This window comes from Strigops habroptila, chromosome 3 (genome assembly GCF_004027225.2).
Source record: "Strigops habroptila isolate Jane chromosome 3, bStrHab1.2.pri, whole genome shotgun sequence".
Classification (NCBI taxonomy): Eukaryota; Metazoa; Chordata; class Aves; order Psittaciformes; family Psittacidae; genus Strigops; species Strigops habroptila.
The window spans coordinates 75,026,374-75,052,749 of NC_044279.2; the positions used below are offsets into that span (position 1 = coordinate 75,026,374).

General features: G+C 44.8%; 1 protein-coding gene across 12 annotated transcripts in view; it reads right to left on the reverse strand.

Annotated features, from left to right (window-relative positions):
• The window catches only part of RBFOX2 (RNA binding fox-1 homolog 2), a 173,346-nt gene that overhangs the window by 107,057 nt on the left and 39,913 nt on the right, over window positions 1-26,376 (reverse strand). Inside the window, exon 1 of one of the 12 annotated variants that reach the window (XM_030478015.1) lies at window positions 18,930-18,954. The exons of the other annotated variants lie outside the window; for them this stretch is intronic. The gene's annotated coding sequence lies outside the window, so the exon portion shown is untranslated. Of the gene's footprint in view, window positions 1-18,929; window positions 18,955-26,376 lie in introns of those variants that run through there. 12 annotated transcript variants of the gene reach the window in all.

Below are 26,376 nucleotides of genomic sequence, written 5' to 3' on the forward strand. Positions count from 1 at the left end.
GGAAAAAGCATTAAGACACCTCATATTCCTACTGTACTTGTGAGTCCTAAAGGTGTTTAAAAGCAGCAGTTATGCATACACTATATATACTCCAGCAAAGCTTTTGCTGCAGAAGAATTCTCCAACACTAAAATTCCAAATTGCAGATACCACCCATTTCTTAAAAGATGCCCCAATCAATAGCCTCACCTATGCTGAACATGCTTCTCCTTTTCAGCTGGCTGGATCAAAGTAATCGGCATTCACTGCTCCTCCTCACTGTGCAGAACAGTGAGGAAGCAGCCAAAAATCTCAGTGTAATAAATTGGGGTGAAGCTACTGATGGATCCAGCAGGCCTGCACAGCATTACTGAGATGGTCCTGATGGAGCTACAGACTCCATGTACACTGCCAAATAGGCACTGCCAGCTTCCTAAGAGATGCTTCATCTTTACTCAGGAGGCTTCTCCATTCAAAAAGGTACATACGTCATGGATGCTAGCAGACATCACTGTAGTGATTGAGGGTGGGCTGAAAAAGGAGGCCATTACAACAGAAATGAAGAAGTAAAAAATAGCAGCAGGCAGATCACACTGCACATTTTCTGTTTTCTACCCACATATAGATATTTGAATTTAAGCTTTTTTCTACATTTCAGCTTTGTTTCAATACTACATGCTTTATAAATTATAAAAAAGTACAGAGGAGTGTTCCAGTATTATCCTCTGCCAGCTCCTTAAAGCACGATGAATAATAATCCCCAAGAATATCTAAAAAAACCCTGTCATCTGGTCAAAATATTTTCACTTCATCGCTATCTTATGTCCAAGATTCAATTAGAGCATTGTGTGGGGGACAGCATGTTTCATTTGAAGCTTCACTTGAAGCAGGAGAAAAACTAACTGCCTTTGCCCTGGATTCAGCTACAAACCCAAGAACCATCTGGTAAAAAATCAGCCAGAGCATTGTGCAGGCAGTATATTAGTCATGAGACACAGGACTCTGAGAACAATGAAACCTAAATTTAAGGGACAGACAAGGGAAACTTAATTACTTGTTTAAACTTCTTCACAGCTTTGAGGAATCTTTAACACTTTCAGCAAAAGAATTTAGCCCTGCAGGGCACGGAGCACATCCTCAATTGATTTCTTAATTTTCTTTAAGCCTGTTTCCACTTCAGCATAGAACTATCTGCACTGGTCCATCAGCACAGCCTGCCTCACCAGTGCACGGCCGCAGGATGTGTCATGCAGTCTTTGGTATGGAATACCATCCAGAGCCACGGTACTGCGGATACAGACTGCAGATCCCCCTCCAAACTGAAACTCCCAAAAGAAAACATTCTGTCTGACCCTACAACCTGACTCAAACTCCTACTGTACCGAATAGCCTTCACTGAAGGACAAAGGGATCTCTTCCAGCTAACCACACAAGCCACCCAGTCACACCATGCACACATACACAGTTGATACCCTAGACTGCTTAGAGCTGTAGCAAAAAGGCCATCCAAATTCAGATCACTCAAAAGTCCTTTCCTATACCACTGCTGTAACCTTGGGGGTTAGGACAAGTATATGGTTATGGTGCTGCTGGAATTAAGATTTGCAAATAAGCACCACAGGAAGTGCAGGAAACACAGATGTTCAATCTCAAATTGCTATTATCTGCGCTCTTCCTCAAGCTTTCAGCTGGAAACCAGGAAGGCTGAGATTTATTCTCTCCTTATTCTCTTATGGTTTATCTTCTTCCTTCCAAGATAAACGGTCTGTTTTGGGAAAAACTAACTTAAACAGGACCTAGTCCTGTCAGTCTCCCAAGACTTGGACAGGCTTAGAGCAAACAGGGTCCCCCGCGCTCATTGCTGTTTGGACAGGTGGGAATAGAGCAGTCAGGCAGAAGAACTGCTTGAGAAACTCACGCCAACTCAGCCAGCCTAGACCCCTCTAATTCTCTTGTTTAGACTCACCAGGGAAGGTAATTCCTGAACGTGATGGCAACGTGCTGGGCATGATTTTACCTGGGTTTACATTAATCCAGTGTAGCCTACAGAATAGATCATCCTGATCCTCAATCTCCCTCCTCTGAAGCCGGGACCTTAATTTGAAATGCCTTCTCTTTCTTGAGCTGCTCCAGGCTTTTTGGTCTCAGTAGTGACCTTGACATCTTCCAGGATTACAGGCTTGCAGGAACATAGAACTGGAAAAGATCACCTGGATTATCAACTCATAGTGCTCTAGTAACATAGGCAGTCACATTATATAATCTCTTTTCATAAACCCTTCTTTCTCTGTTTCCCAAATCTCCAAAGCCTGTATAAAACCCTAGATGCAAATAGATGCAAGTCGCTTCGTCACACTAACCCCCCCAGGGAAACACAAATGCAGGCATTCCCAAACCAGCTGTGCAGGGAGCAGCTTGGGTGTGGAAGCAGCCCAGCCATGTTCACAAGGTGCAGCACCAAAGCTAATAACCCTTATCGAGCAGCAGAACTCATTATCTCAGTTGCACTGCTGGACAAACATAACTATATTACTCCTGGATTCAAGCTGCTACGTATGCAGGCCACAGTATGGCACCATGGGGACTTGCAGGGTGGGGAATCAGCTCATGCACTACCAGCTCAGGGATTTTTACATGAGCTCCATTTTATGATTCTCCAGGGCTCTGCTGCTCTGGAGCAAGAATCCAAAATCAGTGTTATATAACCTGAAGTGCCTTTTACCATATTCACAGAAATTCACACCCAGGCATGACCTCTAACATGCATTCAGGAAAACCTTCCTGCAGGCTTAGAGCCACCGTGTCCCACATCTTAACCTCTCTCGGCACTGACCGAGGCTGTGACTGCTGCTCTTCATCCCATCAGAGCTTCAGTTGATGCTTGACATGTTTATTTGCCATTCCTACAAAACAGGTTCCAGCCAAAGACCTACAGGCACAGCCAGAATTCCCCTGCAATAGGTGCCCCAGGCTTGGCACCGGAACAGAGCAGGGAGGCCATTTTCCTTGGACAGCCACTTGCTTTGCTGCTATCAGATGCATGCTTTGAAGGGCACGCCATAATGACCATACTATTCACTGCTGTAGTTACCTCTCATGAAAAAAAAAAACCCCACAACATCCAAACAAATAATAGGAAGACCTGGCGTGAGGGAGAGCACGTTGCTAAGACCCAAATTTGGCAGCAGAGTTGGATTTCCAATCCCTTGGTGGTAAAACTGATGAGCTCGGAGCCTAGGGGAAAAATTATTCCAGTGAATGCAAAGAGAGGCTTTTAAGTGACAAAAAGGCAAGTAAAAGGCAGGTCAGGAAGAAAACCAACAACATAAAAAATGCTTCAAAAAGAGCTTGGCAAGCTTACTGGCACTATTCTTGCTTGTATGGTAATTAGTAGGTCTAGGTAAGATCTTCACTTTCACAGGGCTCTAGAGAAAGAAATCATTTCTAGTTGCAATAGGCAGCCAGGCCTCTCACAAACACTCAGCATGTACTCTGTACATGGCTGCGAGAAATGAGGAAATTATCTATACCCACTATAATCTGAGATCAGAGCGATGAATCCAGTGCTTTCCTACCAGAAGCCTAGCAACAGCATGGACCTCCCCTGCCTTGGTCCCTCCTGCCTTTGATAGTTTCAGCTGTCTTTGAGCACAGGAGAGAAGGATGGTTGATAAATTGCTTGCTAGGGCTGCTGCCCCTTCCTTTCAACCTTTCTTGTAACAACAGACCTCCAACAAGGCAACATTCATACATGCAACTCTCAGAACACATCATGCTCTTTAGAAAATACTTGGAATGAAATGACTCTAGATTGTATCTTATGACTCACAGTACACAAAGATTCATCTGCTCATAAATGAAAAAAAATAGGCTTTCTTATCCAGAAAAGGGTTGAACACTTTTCCCACACTCAAACCACTTTGCTCCTGGCTGTCGCCAGCAGAATGCCTGCCCCTGTGTTGTCAGTACAGACCTCCTCCCGAGCAAAGACCCTCTCACCTTCATAGCCCAAATTACCCCATGGTAACTGCTGACTAGGAGCCCTCTTGAGCAATTCAGGAGTCCACACATCTGCAGGTAAACAGGGATGAGCGAGTGAAGAGACTGAAGTAGTTTTAGATGATCCCTTACGAACAAAAAAAGAACCCCTATACACACCTCCTATACGTTGAAACTCCTCGAGTTTCAACACTGATGATCAGATGTATGCACTCGGTTTTCAACATCAGAAAGACTATCACACCGTCTCTGCTTCAGAAAGACTTTATACAACTGCATCCTACACAATGAAAGTGTTAAGATAAATAGTCTCTCTTGCTATTTATTGGCACAGCTAGTCTGCCACCTTCCCTTCCCTCACAATGCCAAGCATTAGGTCACCACAACAGATACTTCAAGTTTCCCACTCCAGCTCTTCACAGCCCACAATCCCCTGCAGTCTACAAGGCCCTCATTTAAAAGTATCCTGCAACAAGTTTCACCCGAGGGAATACAGTTCAGCGAGCAGGAATGTCAGTCTGAACCAAGGCTACACCACCACTGCGTTTCAGAGACAGCACTATAATCAGGATGGGACTGTGATATTGCAGGTAGCTTGTCCTTTTGGGCTCAGTACTCACACCATACTACAGCTGCAGAGGAAGGTGCATTCTCATTTTATTATTTGTCTGATGTGACAGCATTCAGTATTGCACAATCTCCTCAAGGAAGATAATTCTGTAACATGCACCCTTGGGACACACACACACACATTATGGTTGCTGTGGGAACCTTAATTCTGGATTTCAGGACTTGCATATTTAAAACCTCAAATTTAACATTGCATTAATGGAGCTTCATGCATTGAATTAAGGAATGACTCAGTACAAATCACCATGCACCTACTGAAGTCCTGACGTTCCAAGGACAAGAGGTGCAGGACTGAAAAGACACAGCATGGGGAACAAGGAGGGAAGGGATGGGGGGGGAAGGAGAGGAACCTGTGAGCAGGGAAGCAAGAAACCAGCACAGCCGAGGCACAGCAAACCCCAGACCAAACCAGATCTGTCACTCAGGACTCCTTGTTCTCACTGCTAAAGGTTACGTAGCCCGTCAGGATAAAAAGAGCTTAAAGCAGAAACACAAATGAGCACAGAGGAAAAGGTTCCTGAAAGGACTGAAGAGGGAAAGATTCCCTGAAAGTAATAGGGGAACTTGTACTGAGAAAGGAAAGATTATATCTAGACAGCACAAATTCACTAATTTTTTCAAATTATCATGGCACGATGCCTGCATGATGCCCTTAAAACTCCTTCAGCTACTCAAGCATTTAGCACTTATTTTCCCCGCTCCTCTGAAGATGAACTGCAACGCAAGCACAGCAACAGCGCTGCCCAAAGTTTTGGGCACAGGCAGAAGCAGCAGCCCATGGAGGGATACTGGTGTTGGTGTGCCAGCAAGTGTCCCAAAACTCAACCCTCTCTCTTAAGAATCCAGGACAGCATTTCACCTTTTGGGCCAACGCTGCTCTTTACACACCCTCTGCTTTGTACTACCGTGCCTGTGCACCCCTTGCTGAGGCAACTCTCCCCAGCTCCCACACTCACAAGCCGGCATCCTCCATGCTTCAGCCGGGTAAGGAACATCTCCATTGTTTACTGCTTATCTAAAATCAGCAGCAGCACGGCTAAACTAACTTCTCCTCTTACTCCACCCACCAAACCAAGCACAAATCTTTGCTGAGCCACGGAGCCTGCCCAGCCTTTCTCCCTAAAAGCCGGCATCCCACTTTGGGGTCCCGCATGCCAGGCTGCGGCAAGGGGGAAGAGTGGGGAAGGTGGACGTGCCTGCCAGCGGGGCCAGCTGGAGGAAAGCAAGCAAGTGTGCATACCCCAGCACAGAATCAAGTTACCCTGCAACAAAGATAGTGTGTGTATGTGCAAAGGAGGGAAGTCAAATCCTTCTGCCTGGCTTCCAAAGCTCGCTTTGTTGCTAAAATAAACCAGTGTTTGTTCCTGGGAGTGATGGGAAGCCGGACTCCCAAAGCAGCAGCAGTGAGAGCCTCCACCTTCAGACTTACAGATTTTTTTCGAAGACGCAAAACAAACAAAAACTTGCGAACTGATTACTCTGCACCTCAAGTATCTAAGGTAAGGAACACAACAGCGAACCGCTGATCTCAAGGGTGCCCAGGAGCAGACAGAACTTCACGTAGATGACTAACTGAGCAGCCTAACAGCTGACTGCTCCAGAGGAAATTCCAGTTCTTGCTCAGAGGCTGAAAATATATTTATGCTTTTATGCATGCTTTTACTTTGCTTGCTGGATCTATATAATATTTCACACATGTTTTTCCTGACATTATTTTCCATATTCCACCAGAAACTTGAGTAGCTGCGCCACTTCTGGAAAAACAACCTTGCATCCAACTTCTGTCGAAAAAGCTTCTTCCCCAAAGCCCCAAACTGCAAAACTATCTATTCCCTCCCTGCTCCTCTCTTAAACTTCAGTGACTACAGATGCCTTTCGGCAGCACTCCTCCACTCCCTGGGCTGTCTCTCAGTAACACCAAAATCCCATAAAGCGGAGGCACATGGGAACAACCTTATGCATGGAAAAAAAATAATTAATAAATATAAACAGGTCTCTCAGATGGCAGACAGTGAGCAGCCTTATACCAAAAATTTTGTCTCCAAGGCACCTGCCCAAAACTTCTCTCTCCAGAGGAACTTAGAACCGCAGGAAAAGCCGGCTCAATACCCAGTTAATACTACTTGCTCTAAACATTACTTTTTTACAAGGGAAAACTACAGCCCACTGTGTGTAGAGGCTGCAGAGAGCTAAGCCCAACAGTGAAGGCCGCTCACATTAGTGCAGAGTCCTTCAGCTTTCCACTCCTTATATGTGCAAAGTGTGCAAGCCCTCACACACGCTTCTCTACTCACCCAGAGGTACATCATGTTAGCCTGGGTCCTTCAAACCCAGTGAGGTGATCCGGCAACACAAGAGGCACTTCAGTGAGACTGTCGAGGCCGAGGTTGGTTGAGGGTTTTTTGCGTTTGGTGTTTTGGTGTTTTTTTAAGGAAAAAGAAATATATAGATAATATCCGAATGGCTCAGTTTGAGGCTTAGAAAGCGTCCCGCCTCCTCCTCCACCCCCCTCCTCCAGCTCTGGCTGCTCTGTGCTCTTCTCTCGCACTTAATCTCTCCCTGGGAGTTCCCAGCCCCGTGTGTCTGTACTGGCGTGCACAGCACACACTCTGCATTCGCCTCCAGGGAATTTCTCTCTGTCATTCTGCTTCTAAAAACACAATCTCGGCCTCACAAGATTCTTGCAAGAGGCAGGGATGGGTGGGGTTAGTAATAAATGCAGCCCAGCTCCCCGCGCCCGAGTGTGCTTACTTTAGAAAAGGGATATTTAGATGTGAATGAGGCAAAGCACTGCCCTCCAAGGTCACTGGGGGTGAGGACCATTCCCCCCCCACCGGCTAATTGCTTCTCCCAGAATCATCCTTAGATGCAGGAGCCCTGCATGGTGCTATAGGCAAGTTCTGCACGTCTTCATCTGCCCCATTAGCCAACACCCAAAATTCGGTCACAACTCAGTAGCTGTATTTAATCATTAACCACTGACAGGCACCGAGGAACACAAGTACAGGGATCCTGAAGCTAAGGAGGAAACCTGTGGTGCGCCAGCCACCCCGGAACTCCCGCAGGAGCTCACTGTCAGCGTGAGCTGGGGAAGAGAAGCGCCTCACAGATAAAGGGGTTAATCTGCCTTCGCAGGTGGCTCTGCATGAGTATTTTACAGACTTGCATATATTGCTAAAGGGAAAGCAGCAGCTGGCTCCAGTTCCTCCGAGTGTATCGGGTTCCTGCTTGCCCGGCGGCAGCTTCCCCCCAAGTCTGACGGGGCCAGGCGCCTTCGCAGCCTTGTGCTCCTGTTTCAGGCAGCCCCAGCGTGGGTGCGCTGAGCACAAGACACTCTTGCCCCAGCGCCCTCGACAAGCTCCAGCAAGCCTTTCGCCATGCGAGAGGCTCCTGTCCCATCCCCCATGCCTGTGCCACGGGACAAGTGTCACCTCTCATCTCATTAATCAGTTAAACCGCTCTTCCAAACCAGGAAAACGGGTTCCTCGCCCCCTTCCCTTCCCACCTCAAGATGAAGAATCGACTTCCCTCGCTGGGCTCCAAACGCAACGTTAAAATTGGCCTCCTTTCAAATGGGGGGGGGGGAATATATATAAAATAAAGAAATAAATCATGTTTTCATTGAGGTACCAGTCTCCTTGGAAATGAGTTCTGAAGAAATATTTTTATCTCAGCTAAAGATACAGAAATGGTGCTTTTTCACAGATCAGCTCTACTCCCTTTACTGATAAGATTACACGAGAGCACAATCCAGCGGGCTCGGAGCAAAGCAAGCAGCCATGCGGCCTGCCATGCTCCACCCACAAGTCAAGCCCTATCTCCTCATGGAGCAACAAATGGATGGGCCTCCCGTTGCAGCCAGCGTGGATATTCCAGGCATGCTCCGCGCTCCCTGGGCTCCAGTCACCTTCAGCAAGCCACAACCACACCCCACGCCTCGCTTGTCCCAGGTACAAGCACGAGCACATGAGATGCTGACGGGCTCTAAGGAAATAAATACATGGCTGTCGCTGCAGTCCTGTATGGAAACATAGAGAAAGGACACAGCAGCCACAGGGAAGCGCTCATTAGAGACAGGCAGGATGCTGCTCAGCTTTCCAGCAGCCAGGAAAACCCAAGCCCTGCTGCTCAGGGGAAGGAGCAGGAGCCCTGATCCAGGAAACTCAAGGTTGTTCAACTACAGCATCTTTCAGGCCTCGCATCTGCTCCCACTTTTTGGCACCACGGGTCAGGTCAAGAAGGTAAAAAAGCGATGTTTCTAAAATTCACTTAGAATCACAGAATAGTTTGGGTTGGAAGGGACCTTAAAGATCTTCTAGTTCCAACCCCCTGCCACTTTCACTAGACCAGGTTGCTTAATGCACCAAAACCTATGTTCTACAGTCTCCAAACAGCAAAGCATGTGATCAATAGACCTCTTCTCCAGTGCTCCAAGAGGAGTGAAACAGCATCAGTGCTGACATTTGCACCAGAGTTGGACACTTCAGTTAACGTTTCAGCAGCAGCTATGAGTTCAGGCAGCCTGCAGACTCAGGCAGACACTTCTGCACCAAATAACCTTGAGAGCGTTTTCAGGATTTTCTTCTGATCCCAATAAAAAATTATTTTACTGTCATTTTAATGAAAGCTGAGATTCCTTGTGAGCAGAAGAGAAAGGGAGAAGACACATGAACCAGATTAGGAAACCCAAATAAATCCTACTTTTAGACTTGAAAAAGATGAATGCTTAAAACTAAGCTGAAGAATGACCCAGGCACTCTTTAGGCCACTCCCGCATGGGATTAAAAAGAAACACTTTCAGGCTAAATCTGTTCTCCTTAATTTCAACAACTGAGACTGGTTACAAATCATCCACCAACTCCACAGTTGGGACAGGTCACATTCAACCTCCACAGCAAAACATGACCTATTAACCCTCCTTGAATCATCCAAACACCAGCTCGAATCCATTTGCCACTGTTGGTACTAGGCCACCACCTCTCCGTGGAAGGTATATGGGAAGATTACTGAGAGCAGTAGACTTGTGGTGATGAAATCCCCTCGTCCTCGAGCACTTCTTGATGAACTGCAAGAGCAGGTTTCTCAACGCTCGGTATTCTCAAGCAGTGAGAGGAGTACCCGGACCCGTCAGCAAATGCTGCTGCTGCAGGATGCCTCTAGAGGCACCGCCATTGCAGACAGTACTGGTGGCAGTGGAGTAACCATGTTAGCCTTGGATTATAAGCAAGAAAATTACTTACTTGGCCAATATAATTACTTACTTGGTCAATATAGATGAGCTATCAGGCCTTCTTTAAGCTTTTATTGAGATTATATAGATCTTCAAACTACATTAGCTGGTGTGTAAATGAAGACATATTTTTCTGGAAGATTTATCTGAAGAGAACACAAAATATTCTGTAAGCAGCAAGAGGACAACAGTATGTTAATGAGTCTAATTCCAGGAAAACAAAGACAGACATGACTAAAATGGGCTTCTGAAACAGGTAGCTAGGCTCCTCTGAAAATGCTTTGTCTTAATCCTAACAGCGGTGCTTTACAGGATGTATGTCAGGGAACCTGGAAGGCTGCTGTGTGTGGAAATAAGCATGATCTCTCAGGGATCTTTCCTGTCTCAAAAAGGATTAGAAGCAGACAGAAAAAGATTTTGAAATTAATAATACCAAGCTAAAAGAAAATTGTTCAGAGAGCTGTAGCCTAGTGAAACATTGGTCCCTCTTCTCTGGTGGGAGGCTGTTGTGTAAATCAAAGTGAACGGGGAAGAAAGCGAAGACATTAATGTTTGTTAGAGAGGTAAGGAAGGTCTCAGCAAGTAAAAGAGGAAAGAGAAAAAAGGGAGCAAGTAACCACCTATTTAATATTGTATCAAGGTATTTGGCAAAATAAGAGGCACTGGTAAAACAGAGGGGAAAAAAAAAAAAAAAATCTACCTGCTTCTGTACCAGTATCAAAGGCCTTAATTCCATAAAAGAAGAATTATGTCTGCTTAGCTGTGTACATAAATTCAACCCCCAAAATACTGCTGGTATGGAAGTTTCAAATAAGCCAAATGCTTAAAAAATCACTTACAAAAGGTTCTAGCCTATTTAGGAAAGATCTGAGTGGGCAAACAGGGAATAGGTACAGCACAGTTTCAAACTGATGTTATTGGTTTCTAGCTGATTGTGTCTCAGAGGCGTATGATTTCAAATGCTCGTGGATTAACATTCTAGCAGATAAAGCTCAAGACAGGGTATGAGCTGGTGTGTCTGCCTCACACTGCTGAAATCACATTAGATAGCACGCAGGATGAGTGACTTGCTAAGCACCTCTTCATAACAGAGGAAAAAAACCTATCTGATCACCAGGAATTTCAAACGCAACGACACTCGCACGAGGCATCGGGGGGCTAATGCCAAAGAACACCCTTGAAATTTCCAAATTACAGAAAACAATTTCTTAGTTCAAGAAGTGTTACATTGAAAATGAGCAATTCCATATTAGATTCTATCTTGACATAAAAAAAGCAATCAATTGTAAAAATGGAAATTAGTGGTAGCTTAAGTAAAAATTATTGTGAGAATTGCATTTGGACATATGGAAAGAGAACAGAGATGAAACCAGTGTATCTACAGAAATACTCAGCACTTCAGTGGAACCAGAGGTACCCTGGTATGTTTATCCTGGACAGCCAGATTGCTTGTTGGGCTTCCCTGTCACATCCCACACCTGAACACTTGTATATATTCTAGCGAGTGAAAAAAAAAGAAAAGTTGAGAGAGGGAAATAGAAAGGAAATTAGGAAGGGGGAAAATAAAATTTACCAGGGAATCCTAAAGATAGGAGGCAAAATTCATACCCAGAGGTGGAAGATGATGAGTTTTTCAAAGCTTTTCAAGAATAGCAACCCCAGCAATTGCCTTGACCTGCTACTACAGGGAAAAGTTAGAAACATCCCCAATACTGAAGAAAGAACCAAAGCATTCAGTACGTATTTCTGTTCTATATTTGGAGAAAAGTGAACTGTTGCAGTCTGCGATAACAAAATGCTTTCCATTCCAGCAGTGACTAAGGAAGATGTTCCAACAGCCACCCAACAAACAGTACTGTGGTCCTCTTATCTAGCTTGAGCTTACAAACAGAAGGGATGTAACCAGATAACAAGTAGGTTTTAACCAAACTACAGCTGTGAACATATTCCAGTGAGGACACTCAGGAAAACCAGCAGTCTGCATCAAACTGCATGACCTGTACTTGCAGTTCTAATAAGCCCTACCTACAGCACTAACACTAAATCTGCTGTAAGGCCAAAAGTAAAACTGTGATGCAATGACATCCCCAAATGCAGGTGTTTGCTGGAGCCCATATTATTAAAGCCCTGCTGCTGTTGGCTAAGCTCGGCCAAACAATTATACCTCTGTCAACACTAGAAGGCTGCGTCAGGAAAGCAGTGTTACCAGTGAAGCCACCAATACCAATTTCCGCAGCATCTGAATTTTCCTAGAAGCATCCAGGTTGGAACTCTTCCACTAATGAGAGCTAAAATAACAACCCAATGCTGAGCAAAGCGAAAAGATGAAGTGGGGTCTGATAACAGGAGATTTGCAGAACAAAGATGCAGGTGGAAGGCCTCGGGTAGGGGAGCGCAAATTAAACAGTGCACCTGAATGCATCTGGGAGAGTGTTTGGATACCTGAATGAGAAATACTGACCATAAAAGTATCTACTCCTGATGTTTAATAAGGCTTCCTGGCAACCTCTCTTGTAAAACAAAAACCATAAAAGAGTTTTTAAAAACAGCCTGAACTCTAAGATGAAATTCTTTTATGATTAAGAAGTGCTGTTGAATCTCTGAGTTCCTCTTCACTGTGCAGTTTTCCTTGGCTGAAAAGCAGGAGGGGAGGCTGGGGCAGGCTGACGAGGGAAATCTCATTTCAAACCAAAGGAAAACAGTTGGTCTCACAGCCAAGAGCCAAACCGAGCTTCCACATTTTATGCAGAAGCTAGATTCAGACTGAGGATGAAGACTCAATTGTCCCACCACAATAAACACTTCAAGAACCATCTACAAAAGGTCTGACTGGAGATAGGAAGGGAGACATGGTCTGCGGTGCTCAGAGGAAAGTTTCCCCAACTCAGTGGCTGCTTTCCATGGCTTATCTTCCTCTGGCAGAACATCCCACCAAGAGAACAGGGGAATCAGACTCCTGCTAGCTGTGGGGTTTGGGCATGCCTTGTGTCTTGGCTTTTATTTGGTTTGGTTGGTTGATTTTTGTTTTTGTTTGGTTGGGGGGTTTTTTCCTAAAGAAGATTAGAGATGGGGCTGGGAGCTATCTGGGGAGAGGCACAGAAGGCAGCCCTGGGCACACATGCAGTTCCTATGGAGATAAGAGGATCTTCTTTGAGGTTGGTTTACCCCTTTGGGTGCTGCTGGAGACTACCCCGGTGGCAGGGTACTGCTCATTTGCGAAGCCTCCCTCCACTCAGGATCCTGGCATTATCTCTGATTATCAGAATTTCTGAACCACAAGATAGATTTCCTGTCAGCATCCAAAAGGACTCCAGGAAGCCTCTTTCTGCATTATCCTGTTTGTGAAAGGAAGCACGAATACAAAGTGCATATAATAAATCACCCAGAAAAATACCACAATCCCTTTTAGATGTTCTGCCAAGCAAATAAGCCAAATGTTGGCATATTATAAGGAAAAAAAAGACATTTTGTTATAGAGCAACCCATTTCATTACTGGAAAACTGGATTCCCTATTCTCTGTCCTGCAGGTATGGTTCAGCTACACAGCAAGAGGCTTCTGAGCAGAAATTACTTATTTAAAAGCAAAATATCAAGGGCTAGTTTATCTTCCACAAAAAGCAGAAAGCCTGAAACAATAAAACACCTTGACATGCAAACAAAACCAAGAGTTTTCAGGAACTGTCCTGCTACTGACTTCACACAGTAATTAAAGTCCTTAAATAAACTTCAGAAGGTCTCAATTCACAGGCTTATCTTTCAAGTACATAGGAAAGAAGGAAAAAAAAGAAGAGGGAAAAAAAAAAAGAAAAAGAAAACAACACACAAGGGGGGTACCAAGAAAAGCTTCTTACACTTTCTTTTGGATCTTCCTCTCGTCACAAGCACGGGCAAGAGCACTATTCTGGAAGTCACTGCCAATCCTTCAGGAGAACCCCAATAAGATCAGTAACTAGCAAAAGTACTTTGCTGAAAATGTGCTCCCAGACAAAAATACACTTTTAAATTAAAACTGAGGAACACCCACATCAACAAAACTAAAATGTGAAGCCAGAGAATTCAAAGTTAAACATTCAGGGGCATGCAAACGTTTAGATACAAGGAATTCTTACAACTGCAGTATACTGGTGTAGGCAGTCATCTGCAGAAATGAAATGGTGATGCAACTGCTCCCAGGATATTTTGGGAATGATTTTGGGATGTTCCATGAATTACTCCTGTCAGCTTTACTATGGTGGAACAGGAGTGCAGTTCACAATCCTCCAATATTCTGAAGAAAAGCTAGCAAGCTTAATGTCTGCAGAAGGCAAAGCACCTCTGCAGCTGTGCTGCCACTCCAGGCTTGATCTTCAAGCTGTATCTTCTCCATTCTAGCCACACACTGGATCTAGTCTGAAGTCCATACTGAACTGGCATATAGCAAATATATTTAGATACTTGTAAGAGGGGATCAGAATAACCTCTAACACTGGTATTTAATTATTTTTTTTCAGGTAACTAACAGCTGCCTTAATATCTTCACTAGTAATGTCCAAAGAACAAAATTTGATCTCCCTTCAATTTTTCCATTAAGTAGCACAAAGTATTACACAGCATCAAACTACAGCAAAAGTGTATTTTTAGTGTCAAATCAGGAGTACAATATCCAGTTGAACTGATAAAGGGCAGAAAGTTTTTCTATGCCCTAGACTACTTTGTCAGTCCTAAACAGGGTATTTATTTGGTTGTGGATTTTGAAGAGGAAGTAATAAATAAAAAAAAAATGCAACTCAGCTCCTACATCAACAGTTCATCTCTTTATGGTCCACCAGGGAAGCTATACCAAAGGATGAACTGATGGCATCCAAGTATTAGCCTATTCAAGATGTGAGACTTCAGGTGGAAAGGGAGACACTGCTTCAAATACCTCATCAATGGAGCTACAGCATCGTTACACCTTTTCTTGTCTCCGTGCTTACCATGTGAAGTGCATCAGTCATTCATCAGCACAGCAAATTAAGAAAGGATATGAAGATGAGAGTATTACAGCAGTGGGGACAGGAGAAGACAGGGTGTAGCTCTCTTCACTGGACCACACAGGGGTTTATTAATATGCTGAAACTTTGGCTTAGGCCTGCTGCTGATAAAGGGGAATACTGATAGAGAACAATAGCATTCTGCAGAAAGGGACTCCTCCTGGCTTGTTTGTGCAGAGGAAGGTTAACAATGTTAGCGAGTTATTCAGGAAGTAATGGATACCCTCTTGCCCTGAGCAAATTCCTTTTCAATAACAGTAGTCATTTCCTAGGCAATACAACTATATCAAGGTATAATGGCTACTATATTTACCTACAAGACTCTGTAATGCTGGGATCTAATTTACTACAGCGTAGAATGCAGTTTACAAATCCTGCAATAGTAAAGTTGCCATCAACAGGAATGAAATTCTGCCTACTTGGTCTGAAGGCTGGGTTTTAACATTCCTTTTTAAGAGTATAAAATGCATTCTCTCCAACTTAAAAAGGCTCAAAGACTAATAAAACCCAGAGGTAGACTCAAATACATGTATGAGAGGGAAGGAATCAGCTTAACAAACACTACATTGTGCACATTTTTTTATCCTTATTGTGACAGCTGCTTTATTTCTTTTTTTATTCAAGTAACATTTTTTCATTTGACCCTCTGAGAAGAAAAATACTACCTAGACATTAGCTAGAAGCCTTACGTACCTAATGAAGACAAAATACCTGATTGCCTGAAATATGGCTTCAGCATGAGAAATGGCACAAGTATATAATCAGCAGAGAAGAAAGGAAGGACTCCAGCTAATGAAGAGGTAACACCGATAAACACTGAATGACAGCTCCTGGGAAACAACAAAACTGAATTGCTAAAGACTTTACTGGAACGCAGCATCAACCTGTGATAAGTAACGGTGGGTGGAAAGAGACCAAACATACGTGTCAGGGGACTGCGGATACTGCCATTATGTAATGGTAGTAAGAAAATCCAGGCGAAACTGCCATTAACAGAACTAAAAGCAAAATATTTCAACAGGGCTATTGGCAGTTGTCAAACCACATAAAGGAACAGCAGACTGTTCAAATGTAGAAGTCATTAATAAAGCATAAGACAAGAGGCATAAATAGATATATAGAGGAAGATTTCTAGAGGACAGAAATGCTACTGGAAAAAATCAGTTATAGAATACAATATTCTCAACTTCAATTCACAGTGATCAGCAAAGGTCAGTTGTCAGAAAAGCAATTCTGCTTCTGATCTCATTCTGAGCAAAACAGCCCTTAACCATACCTGTGCCACCACCACCTAGCTGGATTATTCTCATGGCTGCACCAAACAGCTCCCTCCATCTGACTGGTTCCTCAGGGAATTACGAGCATAAGACAATTTAAGACAAGTGTGTGTATGTAAAGGCTAACTGCACTACTTGTATTTTGCTTCATAAGAAAAGATAGTCCATTCTTCAAAGTCTTTTTAGTGTATATATTTAATATGGGACTTGCAAGACGACGTGCAGATAGATACCTACCTGTATCTCTTAACAGGGCATTCTGCCATTCTGCAGATCTCACATGCACTGAGTACAGGAAACACCCTGAGTTTGTAACATGGGACGTCCCAACGAATTCAGATGTATTTCTCGGCACTTGTGTCAATTTATATACTGGAATCTGGAGGATTTTGGCTCTCATAGGAGCAGACCAGCTATATATCTGGTCCTCAACTGCAGTCTGTGGGCTACAAACATACTGTGACACTCCAACACCTTCAGGTGAGCTTGTATTAAGCCTGTTCCACCTTCCCTTCTTTTCCCCAATATCCTACCATGACAAAAATACCCAAACAAAAGAACAAACAAACAACAAAAAAAAAACCAGTACTGTAAATTCAATTTTTATGCCTTTTCTGGCACAATTAGGCTCTTCCTTTAGAGACTGATTGCACTTCCTTACTCTTCCAATCCCTACAACAAATTGAATGAGTAGCAGCTTCCCTCACATTCGGTTTAGATGAGATGAATGGTATGAAGTAACTATAGCCAGTCAACCTGCGCAGTTATTGTGCCCTAGGTCCTATGCAATAAATTCTCATCTGATCTTAATCCAGATTTAAGCTTTGAAGTGTAGCCATACTGTCTGACAACTACTGTACGCACTAGAGAAGCCGCTCACTTTGATAACAAAGCAACCGGCGACAACAACATATTAAATTCCTCCTTGTTCCCAAATTCCCAGAAAGCAACAGTGACCAGAACAATCTTTTTTCATCCTTGTGTGACCTGAAGAATGCATGTTTTCTTTCAGATAAAGGCCTTGCTATGGTTATCTAATGCTAATGTCACTACAAACTGGATTAGAGACGCCCAGAAACCTCAAAATATGTACATGGATAGTCAGCTGTATCCTAATTCTAAGTCTGAAGGAAATCAAATGCTCCAAATTGTGCCTAATGTAGTTAAGTTTGCCCTTTAGGTAGAATAGACCAGTAAGAACATATTACACAATGATTAGATTAATTCTTGAGTGGAATTCAGAGAGCTGTCTCTATCTGTCTATTGTGCCAGTATATTTCAAATTATTTCAGAGACTATCACTCTTCCCGTGCTCTGCTCCACAGCAGCAGCTGCTCATGAAATACAGCAGTTCTCTGTCTGGGGTGAAGTTGGCAGCAAGTGGGGACAACGCTGCTGTCAGAGTTCAGCTCCCAGTTCTGAAATGCCATTCTACTGGAAATACCAAAGAGCCTAAATCCGGCTACATATACCGCGGGATGTAAAATATCTCTATCTCAGCTTTCAGCAGAAAGCTCCGGAGTCTCATGACATTTACTCCTTTGGCCCCTGTCAGTCTTTCTTCAGACGCTGCAAAGGATTGGAGCTAGCTGCCATAAATGGTTGGAAAACAAGATGTTCTCCAAGCACTTGGAATTGAGGAGCACTGTTTTAGCTTAGGGAGACCATGGCAAGGAGCCAGGGTGACAGGTGCCCCAGGAACGAAGATGACTATCAAACTGTGGCCAGCGTTAGCCACCGCTTTCCTCCTGACCTGTAAGAGAGGGCAGCCCATGATCTCCAGGTGTATCAGGAATAACAGATCAGAAAAGGCAAGGATGTGTTTGCTGGCAGCACCTGAAGTCTCTCCTCAATAAGTGAAGGAATTTCATCGGGTTTCATCAGATACAGTTCTCCTGGAAAACCTTTATTAGGCCTGGCAGCAAGCACAGCTCAGTGCTGCTGTGACACCAGAGTGCAGCTCACTGCAATGCACAGGCACCAAAAGAGTTAAAAACGCAGATTCCTGCTAAAACTGCCAAAAGCTACAAACCTTCTCCTGTGTGGGAGGCAGCAGCAACTAAATTCACTCCCCAACAATTGGCTGGCGTGTGGAAAGAGAGGCAGGAAGAGACAGGTCACGGAGGACAGTTTCCCCCCTCCCCAAAGTAAATAGCAGCGCAGCATCTGCTCAGGTTTTCACTTAAAATCAGTGAGACAGTTCTCCTCATTTTATCACCAGCCTCTAGAGACAGCAGCCTCTGACCTTTATCAGGAAGAGCACCCTTGTCCTCTAATCACAGACTTCCTGGAATACGCAATCTAGCCGGCAATTAATACAGAATGGAGAGAAAAAAAACCACAGCTCCACAACATCAAATTACCACTGCAAGGTTTTTAAATACACCTCCCACCAAAATGGCAGAAGAATTCAAGCATGTTCTCACAAGTCGTCTCGCTCCCACTAGCATTATTTAACAGTACTTATTAAAAACATTTTCTCACCTCTTTCCCACCAAAAAACCCTGCCCCCCCCCCCCCCAAGTCTCGTTTTGCGGATGTTGCCTGCAGCAGCATAGCTTCTTGCTGTGAAAGCTTCAACACAGGTGTGCAGAGCGTGACCTGGGCAGAATTACATGTGCCATTTCCACTGGGAAATCTAAGAGACTTATTAAGCCAGGACAGTGACGATTAATCTACTAATGGAATGAATCAAAAGTGTGTTCCTGGCCCTTTCCCTTTCACATCCCAAAGCCTCGGGGGAGCTGAAACCATCTGGCAAATGCCTGCTCCAAGCAACATTTTGCTACTGCTGGAAATACCTCTCCCTTAATATTGAAAAGAATGAAACCATCTTCCATCCACCAGCTATTCTCGGGAGCATCTGCGTAGCTTGCTGAAGTCGTCTGCTTGCATGCAGCATCCTTCCCCAGCCAATGCAGAGCTGCTCACTCACCATGCAGGAGAAGTCAGCAGAACAGAACGCGATCCCATTCATTTACTCAGGGTCCTGCTGAAGCGGCCGGCACGAGCGGATACTCGGTGCAGTGCACACAGGCTGCCCTTCCACAGCAGATCCCAACCGCGAGCAGGCAGAAGCACGCTCCCTGCCCTGCCGAATGCTCTCAGTCCTTTCTTCATGCAAGGGGAGTTGCAGGTAGGGGAGCAAGGAGGTGTTTGTTTATGTTGGTTTAAAAATAAATATATAAATAGATCTCTCTCCTCTAAGCACGCTCGAAATGGAGATCTGGCCAGAGAGCTTAAAGGGAAATCAGGATAGCAAACAGCTCCGAGGTTCATACATGATACATATTATTACTGTGAGACAGAGGGGAAGGACTGACTCAGAGATGCTGAACACCCCGCACCCTTTGAGTAATAAGCAAGCTCAGGAAGAAACAGAGCTATGAGGCAGCTGTCACAAAGAAAGGATCTCTGGCACTTTTAAGAACAGACAGGAGCAGAGGAGCCTTCTATCTTACAATTTAGACCCACTAAAAAAAAAAAAAAAAAAAAGAGAGAAAGGCTCAAAACAACAGCAATCATATAGCTGCAGAATTATGCAGATGGCAACAACTGGCTTTTGACTGTCAGAGAAAAATACCAGTACAGGGCAGGGGAGACAAGGTCCTCCATGCTCAGAGGCAGCACAGAGCATGTTTAGACAAACATCCATCAGGAATTGCCTAACTTGTTATTACAGACTCCTAGAAACAGGAACTCCAGTCCCCTGAATTACCGTTCCAGTGCTTCACTACACTGAATCAGAAAAATGTTGTTTTGCCCCTAACATCCAATTTAAGCCTTCCTTGATGCAAGTTAAACTGCCTTCAATGGACACAGTTAATGATCAATCCCCACCCTCCATCCTTTTCTACTGTTTGTGTTTTTTTAAACGAGGGAACAAGTTCAATATTTTCCTCCTATATCAGGCTCTCTGAACCTCCTTTTCTTGTTCTTCCCTGGACTTTCTCCAGATTATGTCTTTATCTTTCCCAAAGCACCTAGAACTAGGTACAGTGCTCGCTGTGCTGAGCTCTGATGAATAACTGTCTTCTGCAGTTCCTCAACATACCTGGAAATGCATTCCAGGTTTTCAAGATCACAACAAACAGCACCAGCATACTCGGTTTGTTATCTGCTATTACCCCAGATCCTACCTTCAATATTGCTGCTTAGCCAACTGTTCTCCATTTTATATTGCATATACAGTTACTTTGTTAATTCAGCCTGGGTTTGCTTAATTTCAAGTTGTTGGATTTCAGGCCATTTCTGCAATGGACTGTGATCTTTGCCTGGAGAAGAGAAGGCTCAGGGGAGACCTTAAAACAGGCTTCCAATGTTTAAAGGGGGGCTAACAGGAAATGTGGAGAGGAATTTTTTACAAGGGCATGTAGTGATAGGACAAGGGGGAATGGCTTTGAACTGACAGAGTTAGGTCAGACATTAGGCAGAAGTTCTCCCCGTGAGGGTGGTGAGACACTGGCACAGGGTGCCCAGAGAAGCTGTGGCTGCCCCATCCCTGGCAGTGTTCAAGGCCAGGTTGGACGGGGCTTGGAGCAACCTGCTCTAGTGGAAGGTGTCCCTGCCCGTGGCAGGGGGTTGGAACTGGATGAGCTATAAGGTCTCTTCCAACCCAAACAGTTGTATGGTTCTATGATCTTTTTGACATCTAATCCTATTGTCCAAAGGCTGCCCCACCCCTCCACATACATGTATTCAGTGGCTATTTCATTACTGTGATGTCTGATGAATAGTACAGAAGAGCAGAGCAGCCAAGGCAGCCCGCATGAAGACCCCATATCACACACGCAGAGAAAAGCAGGACATAATTACTCCGATATATGGTTTTCTACTGAGATGCTCAGCCCCTTCTTCATTTCACTTTTCATTTGCCTAGTTTATGTAAAGGTCATGCAGGACTAGGTCCAAAGCCAGCAGCTTTCTCCATCTGCCAGGCCTGGTGCCATGTCAGAGGAGAAAATCAAATTGATCTGACGTGATTGCTTCTTAAAAATTAGCAATATATGTCTGTTGTCTTAATTTCCTTTAGTAAAGGATCTGATCATAGGCATCTGATCTTTTTCAGCATCTTGCCAGGTTCTGTAACCACACTGGCCAGTGAGTTATAGTTCTTGGGCTCTCTAGCCTCCTTTTTGGGAGTGAAGGAATAAAAAAACCAAAAGATGGAAGATATGTATTGACATGTTCCATTCACTTACAAGCTGCGATATTTCATGATCTGCAGAACACACACTGGAGACAACTGATCACTCTACAGGCCCGAGGGAGGCCGAATCCTCTTCCCCGTCCCTCCCTACAGCCACGGTCAGAGCCTTAAGGCAGAGGAGGGGACACCCTGGGAGAAGAGGCAGGAGCGGCGGCCGCCCCTCACCGCGCCCCGGGCCTGGCCCCAGCGCCGGCCGGGCGGGGCGGCGAGCGCTGGCCGTGCGCCGGCTGCCCTCTCCTGGCAGCCCGCCGCCAGAGCGGCACCCCGGCCCGGCCCGGGGCTGCCCCGCTCCTCCGCCGCCCTGCTCCGCTTGCTGGTGTTCTGGTTCTTTTTGCTTTGTTTTCCTTCCGTTAAGCAGAATACCCTCGCCTCCGCGATGCCGGAGAAGCAGAGGACCCCAAGCCCCCCTCACCTGAGAGCTTTAAAGCCACTTTGGTTTCGCGTTAGCTGTGCACAGAACAACTTTTTCCCCCCATAAAACAAACCTCATTGCCACAGGATGTTGTAGATGCCGAAGATTTAGATGGGCTCAAACACCATTTGGACAAATTAAGTAAAGAAAAATCTATCACAAGTGACTTTAAAAAAAAAAAAAAATAATCTATGGCCAGGAAATCCCAAAGCCACAGGATTGCTTCAAGAGTATGGAGGAGGGGAAGCATCGCCAAATCTTGGCACTGCTCCCTCTGCTTTAAGTACTTGCTCTTAGACACTAAGTCAGAACACTGGAAGGCAGAGACCTCCTGTCTGATCCAGAACAGCCACTTTCAGATTCTCAGCAGGACAGAACGCCCATCAACAGGCTGTGTGCTCAACACCGCCTGCTTTTGTCCTCCAACTGGTCATTTTACAGACTACTTCAAACACACGTGCCATGCTGTCTAGCACTCATCATCGTTCAGAAGGGGAAATCTAAAGAAGATGCTGTCCCTCTTGCCAAAATAACTGAGAGGCTTGGGAGTGTCCAAGGCTCTTGCAGACATCAGGTAACACTTCAACGGTCAAATAGTACATCACAGGGAGAAAAGTGGTCTCCTGGTCCTCTCGCAAGGATGACTCACATCTCCTCTCTTTAACCCCAAGCAGAGATGAGAAATTGCTTGAATTGGGAGAACTCAAACATGAAAGGAATTTGTATTATTACATCATCCAGCCCATTTCCTGCCAACGCCTTACAACCCCAGAGCTTTAGCAGCACTATTCATCAGCAAGGTAATCGCTACTTCCCTTGAGAAGCTGTTTACAGGACTGAAGGAGCTTATTGTCAGGAAGTCTTCCCACGTATCTCGAGCTAGATGCACTCCTCAACTTCTTCTCACACAACTTTTCTCCACGTGGTTATTTTTTCCTCTCGACACTGAGCAACCATGAGCAAGGCGTGCACTGGTATGGAGCTCGCTGGAGGTGCTTATGAAAGGTATTTACAGTTCTGTAAGGAAATGATTCCCTGCCTTGTATGCAGAGAGGCTAGAAAGGCAGCAGACACAAGGGATAACATAAATAAACATAGGGCCAGAGTGATCTGTTTGCAAGACCCGTGTCAACTGCAAGACACCGTGCTTCCTGTATTATTTAAGGGGTTTGATGGTAGGAAATAAGCTGAGCAGAAAGGAAAGGAGAGATTTGGGGAAACGTGGCCAATATAAGCACAGAGACTTGGTTCAGAATGAAATTTCAGAAAGCAGGTTTATAACAAGCTCAGTTATTTAGTGGTGTAAGAGTTACAGTTTTTTCTAATCACAATTCCTAAGTCTTTCCTGCAGTTTCTTAGAGATGTAGTCTGGCTTGAGAAAACAAGGAACCACTTCTTTGTGCTTCAGCGATCAACCAAATGTCTTACCAAGACAGCTCTGGATTCAGGGGAGAAGTATTGCTACATTAGTCTCCATGGATCTTATCTTTCGTCTTCCAACTCATCCTGATTGATTGAACTTCAGTCTGTAACCACCTCCTCCTTCAATTTTTAGCTAAACATTCTGCTATTTTCCTTCTCAGATATCATGATTTACATTGCTTTTAACTTAACCCTCTCCACTCTCTCAACTCTTTTTTTACCTTCTGAACGTGCTGAGTTATAATCAGTGTCAGATGCAATCCAGTAAAGGATTTCTCAAACTCCCCCCTCCTGCAGTGTTAAATATTTGCCTTTCCATAACACAACTACCCCACATCCTTCACAGCTTAGGTGCTAAATGGTAACCCCCCAGCAGTTATCCCACTGCACACCCTCTGCATGCAGCTGCCTCACAGATGCTTCCCATCTCCTGAGTACGTCGGACATGTTTGCCCAGACCCCATTCTCTACCATGAAGCTTGTTACTTTCTATAGGACATCGCAGTTAGGTCAGTAACAGAATATCCCTTCGGTTCTGTCTAGTATAGAGTGGAAACATTTCACTGCTTGCCTGAAGGGAGGCTGTGGAAGCCAAGAAGCAGTAGATTTGGCAGTCTTAACCCTAGTTCACCTCGTTTTAAACAGAAGGAAAATGTTTAGAAGTTTTCCTCTCATTAGCTTGGTCCCATTCCAAATTCAGGGTTGTTTGCCTTCAAGCAGAGAGGTGCTCCTCAGAAGCACTAGGAACACCAAACCTGGTCTTCTCCATTTTGTTTGGAGAATCTCAGCTGCTTCCTGATCTTTATCCTGGCTATTCACTCAAGAAGTAAGGTGTTAACTTTAAAGCCTTTATAGGCCCTCCCTCTGTCCCTCAGTTCAACCACGTGTATTAAATACACTCTAGTCAAACCAAAAGTGTAAGCAACAACCAAACCAAAAACCCACGAACAACCCTCCTTTCTAGCTCCTGAAAAACTTAACACTTCCACTGCCACTATCTCACAGGTTACCAAGACAGGTAGCACACATACCACAGGGTTTATTTCCATGGTCAGTTACAAAGCAGGAAAACAAATTAAAAACTAGGATGCTTTTCAGGAACAGTAATTACAGATTTAAACTCTTGAGACAGGGAGTCTTTGTTCCAAGACTGACAAAGTAGGGCACTGGAGAGGGAAAGTGTAGCTGGTGCTATCATGGTACAAATAAAAAATAAACAAGTGGCCAAATCATTTTCCTTAAGAAAGTGACTTTTTATTTGTTTTATGACAGGAGTATCTTGGTCTGTTAATACTAAGCCAAGAGAGTTTTGTGGATATCTTAATCCATGCTGCTAATAAAGCTCCCAATATCCCCAAATTCACACTTCATCCATGTGATGGAGAAGAGCAAGATAGGTGAAGGAGCCTCAGACCACACAGAGGAGAGGACAGAGGTTTGCCCCTCTGAACTCTCTGCCGAGATCCCCGCTGCTCACTGCAGAGAGACCACCAGCGGGAGCGGTGCCTCTGTGCAGGCAGCTTCAACAAGAAGGCCGGTGACCTGCGGTCCTGCCTCCCCACAGGAGCTCACACACCCCCTTCACATCTCAGGATGAAGGGCTTCCTTGCCCAGCTCCCCATGTCAGGGGGGACTAGGCAAAGAAAACAAACAGGGGAAAAAAAGCATCAGGGGAGGCTTCCTGTTCTCACAGACTGCCACGGCCGAAGTTCAGTTCACCCAGACCAGCTTGTGGCCCTGGGAGGGGAGTGCACACAGCCACGATGCCACAGCAGATATTCCACAGCAGCAAGAAAGGCCCAGGGGAAGAGGCTGACAATTGGAGAGGATTTAACAGCATTTCACCTTAAGCTTGAACTCGAACCACGGGGACAGTGATAAAGCTGTTCCTAGCAGTTGCCATGGGCACCCACGCTACCCTGGACTGCAGTCTCATCTACATACATGAGAACAACAGGTCAAGCCTGGTGAGTGCTCAGATGGAAAACCAGCCACCGAAATTAAGCTGTTGAAGGAAATGTCACTTGTGATGGGTAACGATGTTTCCACCACATTAGTACCAAGCCAATGGCCTAGTTTGATTTAAGAATTATACTCACACAAGTACAAGCTTTTAAAAGAGGCTTCAAACCAATATCCTAACCCGTTGTGATAGCTGAGGATCACTTTCCATAACAGAAGAGGTGTAATAGCTCTAATATCCTGACCGAGTTCTGGTGTGTGCAATTACCTCTCTCTCCTCCTCTCTTCCTTTCAGCAGCAGCTAAACAAGGTGTTCTTAACCATTTGGCTTCCTGTTGGGGCACAAAATTGCTCTGTGCAGCTGCCAAATTCTGCCATAGAAGTGCCAGTATTCAGCACTCGAACAAATTTCAAATATCATGTCAAATGCATTTGGACATGAAAAGCACTAGAGCAGTATGACATAGGCCTTGGCTTTATATAAAATGAGCTGGCAGAGCTAGCATAGAATAGCCTTCTGGTAGTAGAGTCTTTATTCTTGATGAGTTTGTCTGTATGTAAAAGTTTTATCAGTACAGCTGTACCAGTCATTTTCCATGCTGAGACCAACTCATAGTACCTCAGAGCTGTTTGTCACAGCTTGGGAAATGAAGCAAGGAAGTCTTGGTTCAGTGCATTTTAGGCAGGCGCTCGTGTTACTAAAAAAGAAACACCGTTTTGTTGGCAAGCCCAACAGAGGGATAAAGAACTGAACAGTCCCCAGAGAATAAGCTCTCCTCACCAAAAGACTTGGTTCTCATCTCGCCTAACAGCGCTCCACTAACACTTCCCTTATTTTCCCTTTACTGTTCCTGCCATCAGCCTACCTCTGGGGAAAAAGAGGGGCATGCTGCCATTCCTGCGTGTGCATTAGACGTCCACAGAGCAAACCTTGCATTCTTGAGAACAGTCCCAGAGAGCTCTCCAGCTCCTTACATGGCTGTAACGTAGACCCAGCAGCACACTTCGGCAACAGAAAACCTTCTCTTTTTAGGCAAACATGCAAAGTAATCATTTAGCACATGTGCTCCTCAGGCCCTATCACAAGAAGTCCACTAAGCCAGCACTCTGGCAGGGCAAGTGAGGAACAAGGGGGCTGCACAAAAACCTGAAGCTCTGGGTTATCATAAGGCAATCACACAACAGCAGAATTAAGAGGAAAACAGCCTCAGCACGAACCCCTCTCATTTGCCTCAGTGCTGCT